The sequence below is a fragment of the Athene cunicularia genome (genome assembly GCF_003259725.1).
Source record: "Athene cunicularia isolate RWA chromosome 1 unlocalized genomic scaffold, athCun1 chr1_part1, whole genome shotgun sequence".
NCBI lineage: Eukaryota > Metazoa > Chordata > Aves > Strigiformes > Strigidae > Athene > Athene cunicularia.
The window spans coordinates 54,693,209-54,705,603 of record NW_020799091.1 but is presented as its reverse complement, the minus strand read 5'-3'; the positions used below and the strand labels follow the sequence as shown (position 1 = coordinate 54,705,603).

At 44.1% G+C, this 12,395-nt stretch overlaps 1 protein-coding gene across 1 annotated transcript in view; it reads right to left on the bottom strand.

Moving 5' to 3' along the window:
- CLDN10 (claudin 10) overlaps nucleotides 1-12,395 on the bottom strand; it is a 59,778-nt gene that overhangs the window by 14,762 nt on the left and 32,621 nt on the right. The window lies entirely within an intron of this gene.

Genomic DNA, 12,395 nt, shown 5'->3' with positions numbered 1-12,395 from the left:
AGGCGGGGCGGGAGTTGGGGTGCGCGGCGCTCCACGGGCGGCAATAAAAACCACTCGAAAACAAACAGCGACGCGGCCTCTGATGAGGCTTCAGTGTCTCCTTCCCCTGCAGGTGCGCGGGGCAGGGCTCGGCGAGGGCCCGGGGGGGCGGCAGCAGCCTGGCAGGAGCTTCCGTGGCGTTCTCTCAGGTTTTCAGGTCTGCATCTCGCTGTGCATGCAGGCAGCCCCCTGCCCCCCCACCTCCCCCCAGTAGCGTTGCCGGGGGGGCTGGTTTTGGGCAACGCTTGTAGAATACAGGCCTGCCCACCGTGTGGAGCGCTTCCTATTCACACAAGCAGGTAAAGCGTTTCAAATACGTAGCAAGGTTTTATAATCCTCTGAATTTCAGCTGGCCTTCTGTTATTATCTGGCCACAGACGACACGGCTTTTAATAGCAGGTTTTGCAATGTGAGGTGCTGAACTTGGGGTTTTCTACCTCGCTCTTAATGCACTGGCATTCGAGCCTGCAGCTCACAGGTGTAAAGTTATTCACCGCGGCTTCTTCTCTTGTTCGGAGGTGTTTACTTTCCACATCAGTGGTATATTTGCCATTGATGTGGAAAGTACACTGCTGGTCTTTACTTTCCTCCTATTTATTCCAAAACTATTGTTACATTTTCTGAACCCTTTTGCCAGACAGGCAATCACTGGAGGATAAGAAGCCACATTTACATCATTATTCTTATGATGAAAGCTCTTTGGTTTTGCTGTGTGGACACAAACCCGGATGCAATCACCTTATATACATTTTTTGAAAAAAAAAAAGAAAAAAAGGAAACAAAACCCAGCTAGAGTTAGGCGTACCCTTGGATGTGTGTCAGAGCTCAATGGGAACAGGCTGTTTGTTGATCTGTTAATGCCCCAGCACGATAAAATGGGGTCCACCGCTGTGTTTTACTGATGCGATAGCTCTCTGTCTACTCTCTGCCTCCTTGGTACCCTCCGACTTGCAGGTGACACACAGGGACACTGGCAGAGAAGAGGGAGAGGGGAAAGCAGGCAGTAGGCTTGTTTGCACAGCAGCATTGGGCATGGAATTTACTACAGCTCCCATTCAACCTCTATGCCAAGATGCCGTCTCCTCTCTTCAGCAGGGAAAAGAGGGAGAAAAGAAAGAGAAAGGGTTTGGATGTGGGTGAGCCACACTCTGCTATGGTATTGGTCTGTAGCCAGACTCACTTTGGGACACAGAGAAGTGCTTCTGACTCAAGGAACAGGGCAGGGACATGACTCTAGATCCAAGTCCCATCTACACAACATTATGATCTCTTTATTGTAGGACATGGCAGCAGAAAAGAGAGGAAAAAAAGGTTTTTTTAATATTTTTCCCCATCATAGCACTATGATGTCTTGCAGACTGGATTTCTCTTGGTGGTGGAAAGCTAGGTCAATCCAAGCAGCTATCAGCTGGGATCTGATCTGGTCTGAGGTAGAAGACTTTAGCCCAAGTCTGGGACATTGTGTTTTCTTGACTGGTGATCTCACCTTTTGTTGATAAGGCTGCTTTGGTTGTGTAAAGCTTGTTGAATCCAGGAACTAGTGTCTAGCCAAATTTTGGCCAGGGCTCATCAGAAGTTTTCAGTGTGCTGAAAGGGATCCTAAAGATCATCTAGTTCACCCCCCTGCCATGGGCAGGGACACCTTCCACTAGCCCAGGTTGCTCCAAGCCCCGTCCAGCCTGGCCTTGAACACTGCCAGGGAGGGGGCAGCCACAGCTTCTGTGGGAAACCTGTGCCAGTGTCTCACCACCCTCACAGTAAAGAATTTCTTCCTTCTATCTGATCTAAATCTGCCCTCTTTCAGTTTAAAACCATTACCCCTCATCCAATCCCTACACACCCTGATAAATCCCTCCCCATCTTTCCTGTAGGACCCCTTTAAGGGGGTCTTTAAGGGAGCTGCTATAAGGTCTCCCTGGAACCTTCTCTTCTCCAAGCTGAACAACTCCAAGTCTCTCAGCCTGTCCTCATAGGGGAGGTGCTCCAGAGCCCTGATTGTCTTCATGGCCCTCCTCTGGACCTGCTTGAGCAGCTCCATGTCCTTATGTTGGGGGCCCCAGAGCTGGGCACAGCACTCCAGGTGGGATCTTATGAGAGCAGAGTAGAGGGGGAGAATCTCCTCCCTCGACCTGCCAGTCGTGCTTCGTTTGAGGCTGCACCAACGCTAAATACAGCAGGATAATCACCTCTTTTGACCGTCTGGTTGTGCTGTTTGACACACCCCAGGATGTGGTTTGCCCTCTTGGCTGCCAGGGCACACTGCTGACTCACACTGAGCCTGCTGTCGACCAGCACCCCCAGGTCCCTTTCTGCAGGGCTGCTCTCCAGCCACTTCTCTGCCAATTTATACTTGTGCCCAGTGTTACTCTGTCACAGGTACAGAATCTGGCATTTGGACTTGTTAAATTTCATCCCACTGGTGATTGCCCAATGTTCCAATCTATCTAGATCTCTCTCCAAGGCCTCTTGTCCATCAAGAGAGTCAACATCACCTCCCAGCTTGGTATTATCAGCAAAATTGCTAATAATGCATTAAACTCCTGCATCAAGATTGTTGATCAAGATATTGATCAGAACTGGCCCTAGAAGTGAGCCCTGAAGAACATTGCTGGTGACCAGTCACCAGCCAGATGTAGCCCCATTCACTACTACCCTTTAAGCTCTGCCCTTCAACCAGCACCATGAACCTGATCATCCCACAGGTCGACAACTTGTCCAGAAGGATTCTGTGAGGGACAGTATCAAAAGTCTTACTAAAATCCAGAAAAACTACATCCACCTCCTTCCCTTCATCCACTAGGTGAGTGACCTTATCATAGGAGGATATCACATTAGTTAAACAGGACTTTCCCTTTGTGAACCATATTGACTGTGCCTGATGACTGCATTGTTCTTTAAATGCCTTTCAGTAGCACCCAGTCTTCTTCATAATTTTTCCAGGAACTGAGGTTAGACCAACAGGTCTGTAGTTTCCTGTGTCTTCCCTCATGCCCTTCTTGTGAATTGGAATAACATTGCCTAGCTTCCAGTCAGCAGGGACCTTCCCAGACTCCCAAGATTTTAAAATTACATATATTTTACCAATCAGAATGGAATATTATTCAGTAGTTGGATTTTTAGAATGTACAAAGTTTTATTGTATTACTATGTACAGAAGAGTCCTTCAGAAATGGTTTTGCTCCCAAGTCTGGAATACAGGATATTATTGCAGGATCAAAACCACAAGCAATCATTATTGCCTCATAATTTAAACACCGGATGACAACAGCATTTGTTCTGCAGCCAGGATAAGCAGGCCAGGGTCGTCATGCCACCGTCCCAGAGTAATTTTTCTTGTAATTTTACCATCCATAGGTTGGGCAACTTGAGACTCTTTCCTAGCTCTGCCATGTTATGATTTCCAGGGTGCCCAGAGCACTTGGGCAAAAGAATAAAAAATAACAACTCTATTTTTCTAAGGCTGAAAGACAACTTCCTTGTTTGCTAGGGTTTCCCTGAGAATTTGAATATTGAAAAGCTAAGGAAGACATGTGGGGAATATAGACAGGATTACGAGAGTGTCATCACCTGGGCAAGGTCAGGTTTGCTGTCAGTGACAGATCTGGCGAATAAACCTCAAATTGGCATATGCGTTAGAGGAGATTAACACAACTGTAAAATGAGGAGGCTTGCGTGGTGTTCTGCATTGTGCAGAACAAAAAGAGCCGCCTAAAAATTGAGCAGCTAGATCCTCTTCTCCAAAGGAGAGTAGACAAAGGAATGTTTCTGTGTTGCCTAAAAAAAAAAAAAAATCCATCATAGTGGGGAACATCAGTTAATAAACACCAGTCCTTGCTGATGTTGTCACTGTTGTTTTTCTTAAACTATCATAAATGGAATTAAATGAAATTACTGCATGTCTTTTGTAAACTGCCAGGACAAGAATGACTTTAAGCTATGTGGTTCATATATTACATAACAAAAAGTGAAAAATTAATAGGAAGTGACAACCCAGAGCATTTTAAAGGAGTGAAAAATTGCATTCCACGAGCCAATAAACTTTCCCCTGTCCCATTCCGTGCAGTGCATTTGGACATTACAGACTTTGTTTCTTTTTTTTTTTTTTTTTTTTTTTTTTTTTTTTTTTCAGCTTGGCTTAATTTGTTGAAAAAAGCCTGTGTTGTTCCCTGAAAGTTTGTAATACAATGCTTTTAAAAATAGATATAACCTGTTTAACAAACTAAGCAGGAAATGTGAAGAAGTGCATCTCCTACTTTACTGGAGGTGCATTCCACCTGGCCAACAGCACAGGTGCAGCTCTTGGCATTCAGAAGTTGCCTCCACATCAAATTAAGTTTCTCTAAACCCAGGTAAGTCACAGTGTAAAGGAGGGAAACTTTTGGACTGATTTTTAGAACATGCAGCCCTATGTAATGTGATTTACAAAGTGTTTGCAAAGTAAAAGAATACTGCATCTAATGGAATTTAAAAGGATTTAATTGAGGTGGGAGGCAGATAGATAAACAAATGTCTTTCCAAAGCAGCCAGTGTTCAGAAGTGATCCTTGGAGTGAGCCATAAAGATGAAGTTGTTGAGTCCTGACTGGTGGCTAAGCTGCAAGCCAGAGTTGAGACCTTGGTGTTCCCGGAGAAGGAATGCTTTCGTACCAAGTACATCCTCTGCCCTTGTGTGCCACAGCTGGTCCCTGCCATTTCCTGAGCACTTGGTAGATCTGGCCACAGGGAGTCTGTCATTTTTACAGGCACCAGCATAGCTCCCGGTCAGAGGACTCGGAAAAGGTGGAGCCGACCCTCTGGGATGAGCATAGCAACAGGACAAGGGGTGGGAGTTGGAATATGGGAAATTTCCATTAGGCCTTAGGAAAAAATTGTCTGCCGTGAGGATGGTCAGGCACTGGAGGAGGCTGTGCAGAGAGGCTGTGGGATCTCCCTCCTTGGAGGTATTCAAGACTTAACTGGACACGTCCTAAACAAGCCCATCTGATTAGACATGGTTTGGAATAGATGACCTCTGGAGGTCCCTTTTAACCTGAATTATTCTACTACCCTATGAGTTTGTTACCTCACTGAAGCAAATAAAGTAGCACTGGGATACGTTTGTCTTATTATAACTCTAAGTGGTGCAGCGGTGCACTAATGATTACTTATTACGTGTTGTGCTCACAACATGATTGCATATGGTCCCTGCTACCCTGTTGTTTGGCCCACATACTGAAATCTTCTTTTCACAGACATGTGTGTTTTAGTTCGTTACAGCAGTACATTGAACTACTTTTCTAGCTGTTTACACATGGGGACATTTTTTGAATGGTCATCCTTTTTTTGCTTGAGGTTGCCTTTGGATATGCTGCAGAAACCCCAAAGTGGAGAGCATGGCACAGAGGCCTTTAGCTCTGCCAGTGTAATACCCTTCATGAGACAGTGGAGTAGGGATGAGGAGAAGAGATAAGCTTCTGTAAAAGAGGGACTCATTTCTCGAGTGGATGCGAGAAGCAAAGCCAATAAGCATGTGCTTCAGCTCACAGGAAGTGGTAGCAACTGGAGACAGCACTTGAGGAGATGACACCGTGTGAGGTGATTGGCAGTCATGGCAAACGCCCTGGAGGAGGCAGAAATAAACTGCAGGTGAGCATGGGAGAGGAGTGATAATTTACATCGTGGTCTTTGTACTTAGCCCTGCTTAGGTACTTAGCCTAGCCCTCAGGACGGATTTGTCATAGTTACTAGCTGGGAGGAAGGGGAGACAGATGAAGGTGAGCATCTGCCTTATACCCTCCCACCATTATCTCCATCTGCAAGGAGGCTTTTCCCCATGCCCTCCTCTGGTTCCTCTTCTCAATTCCCACAGTGGCCTCTTATTTACTCAGAGAAGCGTTGTGCCACAAAGAGGGTATTGTGGTTTACCATCTCTGACCCCGCTGTTTATGAGGCACCAGTTATCCCAGTCGGTGGCATAGAAAGATTTCATTTAACTAAGAGCACGAAAACCACAACCTGGAGCAAAGCAGCTTCTGTAACGTGATTTAATTCAAGAGCAAATGGGCTGGGATCAAAAAAGGTCACGGTGACAAAGCAGAGTTAAAAGCTGACTTAGATCAACATGCTCAAGCAACTCAGAAACAAAGGGAATAAGGAAATAATATGTGACTTTTTTTGATCGATACAGACTCAACAGCACTGATAAACAGTTTGAAATGAACATGCATTTGATCCATCAACAGTACTGCTTCCCTTGATCCTACTGGTTTGATTTGTTTTCTGAAGTGGTGTGTGTATTTGAAATAGAAGTGATAGCCAGACTGACTTGACAGAAGTGGGTAAAATCCTCCAGCGAAAAGGGGGGCTGCCAGCAGGTGCAGAAACTCTTGGATAAAGAGGATGTTTAAAATCAAATTTGAACTTGCTCAACTTAAGGTATCACAAATAAAACTGAAGTAATGAGATGTGAGGAGAAAAAAACACCTGAAAAACAGAGGCTGATGAGAGCGTGTGTGCTCTGGGGGACATGATCAGGTTCCCCCTATCTTCCGAATGCACTGCCTTGTCACAAATCAAATGGATCAAAGGTACTCAGAAGTTTTTTAGTGTACCAAGCAGTGCTTAAGCTCATTTTGTGTGCAATTTGTGTGCAGCATGTGGTCATGCCCCAATGTTGACTCTCAAGAAAATACTCTGCCAGTGTCTACTGCATGTAGTAAATGAGGCAGCGTATTACCTAGGAGAAAATTCATTTGGACCGCTTATTTTTGCTGGATCACAGTCCACAGTAGCCAACAAGACATTTACCAAGGACAGGACACAATGTGCTCTGCCTGTTATGTTAATGCTTTCATGTTCCCATACTGAAAATATTTTTCTTTCATTACATTGCAGTAGTTCTACCTTGCTATTGCCCTTGTAAAGAAATTAAACTTTTTCCACTGATAGAGATTCAGGTGTGCACTGTGTTTTTCTGTTTTCCTCTTTGTTGAAGTGTCTTTTCTCAGCTGACTTTTTATTTCAGTGTCTCATTTAGATGTTCATTCTAGCTTTTTAATTCATTTTAGCTGCAAGTCAGGTGAAGAAGGGCAGAATCACTTTTGAGAGTTTAGCGTTAAGACTATGTAAAGTCTTTTTTTCATGTCAGAAATGCATTTCAACTTTTAGAAAATGAGAAATTCTTGAACAGTTTTGACTTAAGTCCAGTTTGCAAGGAAAGCTGCAGCACTGAATGATGCCTCATGCACATGGTCAATGTTTCTGATTTTGGTGATAAGGCTCTTATGTGGCTTTATATTTAAGGTGCAGCACCTTTTTTTCAGCAAGCAAAGCTGTAAAGTGGGAGAAAATGGGATAATGAAGCAATCTCTTTACTTTGTGCCAGCTCTGGGAAAATGTAGTTTCTTTTTCTTTCCCGGTGTCTGGTGTAGTTGTCTCATGTGCTACATGTAGGCAGAAATCAGAAAACCATCCAACAGCAAATTCATAAATTTCAGAAGTCTCTGTGTGACAAGGTGGTGGCTTTTGATTGTAGATTGCTTGACAAATACCAACAAAATAAAAATGCCAGTATATGCCCAACAATGAAATTAGAGACACCCATACTTATACTGACTACTCTGTATTTCTCTGGGATAGTGCACTATTGACAAAAATGGCTTTCGGTGATGGTGGGGATTAAGCGTTTATTTGGAAAGATGGCCTAGAGCATTTTTCATGTGGTATTCTGGGAAGTGTTAACTTTTCTATGTACATACGGGAAAAACCTGATTTGGTAAGAGAGAGTTAGGACATAACCTGGCATGCAAAAGCCACAGGTTTGCCGTATCCATTAAAGAACCTGATACAAATGTTAAAATTCAGCTGCAGGAAGTGTTTGTGTTATTGCTGGATATATTGTTAATGCAAAATGCGTTACTTTAGCATGAAATGCAAAACATAATCATTCATGAAATTAATTTCCCAGTCATAAATTCCCCCCCCCCCAGTTTACACAGTCCCATTAATTACAGGGCATCTTTGGAAGATGTGCAGATTTATGGGAGGAATTTTCTTGCCTGTAAAGGAAACCTAGAGGGACTGCCCTTGGCCTAGGCATCAGCTTATAGCAGCTTCTGCTCAGGCTGGTCAGTGACGGAGCGCACTAGAGCCTTGTGGAGCTGCGGACCTGTGCCAGCCATTGTCCTCACCGGGCACGTTTTGGTGACACGTCACATGCCCTGAGCTGTGAAAATATTGATTTTGGGATCATGTGCCTAAAGCAGTTTCAGTTTTCCTCCCATCCCAAACAGGAGTTAACCTCAAGCTGGGATCCTCATCGAGCCAGTGTAATGTCCTGGAGCTTACTCCCAACTCTTTTGCTGCCTGTACATTGCAGGAGGTTTTACGCACCTCTGCCACAACAGTTTTCCAGCTCTGGCAGCACAAACCTCAGTGCCAGACACTTCTGCAGGCTGAGGTTTGCTTAAGCGTGACCCAAGAAGCAAGTCCCTCATGCCTGCCTGCGGTCTCTCCCCCCAGAGCCCCGCAATGTCTCTGTTTCAAGCCACTGCTTCTGGGGGGACACTGGCCAAAGGTTGCCAGCCTCAGGCAGGTGTTATGCCCCAGCTCTACATCGTGTGAACAAAGAAATGAAAGAAATTATGTTTTTTGAGGACTGAATAAGCAACAGTTAAAACAAAGGGAAAGTGTAATCCTCCCCCGTGTTCAGCAGAAGTTATTTTCTCATGTTTTTCTAGCAAGCCTCACTCCTGGAACACTGACCGAGCAGGCTCTGCTCATCCACTTCACCAGCCCAATACTGTCCTGGGCTCTCCAGGCCTCCCACCTGACTGTACACATCGACTGCCTGCTCTCATCCCAATGAGCTGCGGCATGAATAGCTCAGCTTGCAGGTGTCCTCGGGTTTTGAGCCCTCATCCCTCCACCCCTTTCACGTCTCCAGCAGTGGCTCCCATGGACAAGCATCTCATGCAAGCAGAAACTGCCCGGCTGCCTGGCAAACCTCACAGGTGCTGGTGTGTTCCTTGCTGTTTGGCAGGGACCAGCAACATCCTTGGATGCACGCCTAGCGGCTGACAGGCTCTTTGCCCAGCTGCATTTCAGTGATTAACCTGCTATCTCCATCTGTCAGCTTAGGGGTTTCTACCCCACACCAGAAAGACAGGAAAGTTAAAGATTTGCTTGAACTCTCTGAGGCTGGTATGATGCCCCAAGGGTGGGCTGGTATGGTGCCCGTCTGGATATTCAGCTAGATATTTGCCACGTGGTCTGTGCAATACTAACACCTGTAAATAAAGCCCGTGACAGATCTTGTTGCAGACCTTGCTCTCCAAACTACGCTTGGAGAAGCCAAGGGGACATGTTTTCCAAGGCAGGACTGTAAGAGGTTACTCTTCTGTTTGTGCTGCCCCTGAACTCAACCCCTCATCTATGAGACACTTCTTGGCATGCCAGTGTCTGTTGGCTTGTGAGAAGGGCCCCTGCCAAGTTTTTCAGGCATGGAATAGGTCGTTGCCTTCTCGTTTTTGAAGTGTCGTGGTTAATTTCTAATGAGAAGTGCCTCTGAACTTCTGAACTTTGAACTCAGCAGAGGAAGCCCTCCCTTGAGGACATCAAAGGCTGTAGCTGTGCTTAGGGGAACGATTCGTGCCACATACTCCTCATGCCGAGAAATTATCTCTAGTCCTTTATGTGGCACATGCATCATTGAATATATTAATATACATGAGTAAATAAAATGAAGCCATTAGACTAGGATACACATCCCTGACAACAGAATTTGCTCTGCAGATTGGGAAACGGACAAAAATTCCAATCACTGATTTTTCGCAGAGAAAATCTTAGGACAAAGTAAACAAGCACAACACACACACACACACACACACACACACACATCTCTCTCTCTAAAGAATATGATGCAAAGACTTTTTTATATCCCTGCCTTATATTATGTCTAAGAATAGGAAAGAGATCAGGCTTTTATCAAAACTGCTATTTCCTCGATATAGGAGAAGAATTACTAGCCAACAACCCCACCAACCACTTTTTAATCTTTTCATAACAAAATGAAATGCCTATGCAGCTCAATAAGTAAGCATTACCACTACAAATTGATGAACCCAATTTATAAAATAGCAAGAGAGAAATAAAAATTTGGGATAAGTAGAGGAGACTAGAGTAACCCAACCCCTCTTTGTAGATAAAAAATGTTATTTTCCCTCTTCTTACATAAATCTACAACTAGGGACCACAAATCATGTCTGATCACAGGGCTTGGAATCTCTTCTGCATTATATATTCGTACATACTACTATCCTTAGAATTTTTCGTTACTAGAAGTGGGATGGGCATGTAATAATTACAGCAATTCATTAGACTTATCAGGAACTATCCAGATTTACTTGCCAAACAGAGAGATACTTCCTTTGTAGTTTTGCCTTAAAAAACCCTGGCCTAAAAATGCCCATCAGGACATTAATTTCATTAGAATTTTCCTTTTCATATTTTTTCCCCCCCTTTTACACTATTTGTGTTCTTGCTGGTAAGAACTTGCTCTAGTGTGTTTAATCCATTAGAGGAGGTTTCTCAAATGAGCCATTTGTGAATCGCAGGTCGCTGTCTTTCATCAGCTCCACTCAAACATCAGGTTACGATGAAGTATGACATTCTGGCTTGGTTTGTTTGTGCAACAGCTGAGATTTTTGTAATGGGGAAGTAAGGTACTTGGGTAATCTCCATTTGTTTTCAATAGGGCTGCAGTAGCCTTGAATGAAGAAGTGTTTCTGAGGTTCTTTCCCTGTTGGTTTCCAGCATTGGATGTCAGGTTCACTTTTTTCTTTTACAGCAGCAGTCAAGCCTGGCTAGATAAGCTATCTCAAGCCCTTCCTGATACTGAGATGGGCAATAAGGATAGTGTTCAACATTTCTGTGGGGGTGGTCTGTAGCATTACAACGTGGTATTTTTCACTTTAGAGTCCCATCACCTTCAGTGACTTTAACTTTACTGTCCAATTATATTTGTAAGCCTGGGAGTACCCAGAGCTTTGATGGTGCCCTGTATAATCACTCTCATGTGCATAATTCTGGAGTAATTTGTACTCATCAGCAAAGCTTGCCAGATTTTCTATTAAAAGGATGAAGTTGCCAGCTCATGTAAATTTGCTGTAGTCCTGCTCTGCCTAGTGTCTTCCTTCAGCCATCCAGCTGGTGGTTTCCACAATTATTTCTGCACAGTGCATCCAGCGACTTACAGTCTTATTTGAATGAGGTCTGCTTATGACCAACTCACTAAATAGTTCACATCCAAAACCAATTGCCAGTGGTTCTCTCTTCATTTTGAGCCTGATCCTGGTGGATTTTATTATTATTTTGGAAACAGCAAAGGAACAACACCGTAAGAGGCAAGTCAGTGAGGGATTTACTTTGTTATTACGTTAGTATCAGAGTATTTTAATGTAGATGTGAAGCAGCTGTGAATGCTCTTTCTCCAGCTCCCAAACCCTTTTCCAATGCCCATTTCAGGAAGGATCTCTAAATTGTGATAGTAAGGGTTGACCTTGCCTTATATATTAGCATGCTCATTAATTTCTCTTAGACTTACTTTTGTTGCTTCTTAAACTAAGACAATATTATTACATAATTATTACCTATCCCTGTTTGCTGGGAGCAAGGCTGAGGTTAAAATGCATTTGTGCCTGGGAAGTCCCAGAGAAATGAATAATTTTCTCCACCTTTGTAGGCTGAGACAACAGGAGGACACACTGTGTAACCTCCCCATTTGTCTGGACCACAGCTAGAAATGTGGTGCTTGCTTTGCACACGAGTATGCAGAGACACCTTAACAGAAGTGGTTTTGTGTGATGACTACTGTATATATGCTTAAGGGGCAGGGTTACATCTTTGAGCTGAAAGCAACTCTTTGTGCACGCATAAATCACAGAAGGGCTGTGTTTGAAGATTGTATCATATCTAGTGGAGGTGATACAATCTACACAGCATGTACATCTCTGAAATGAGTCATTATTTTGAATAACGATCAACACTTGTTCATTTTCATGTGAACAGTTATATGAGGAAGGCTTAGCAGGAAGGGCTTTCTTCAAGCTTTCAACCCCTCTTCAAGATCCACTGGTCTGTGAAGTTAAAAGAGCGCTGACAAAGGCCAGGTGAAATGGTAACAGGGATTGATGACGTGAAAAAATTGACGTATTGAGCTGTGCAACAGCTGGCATAAGTAACAGTGTGGTCTAACCACAGTGATGCTCCTCTTCCTTTCCTTGCCAGCCATTTTCATCATGACTTCTTTAGTACCTCTGCAAAGGGCCCTTCATCCTGGTCCTATTGCAACGGTGGTAACAGCCCCACAAAGAAAGTAGT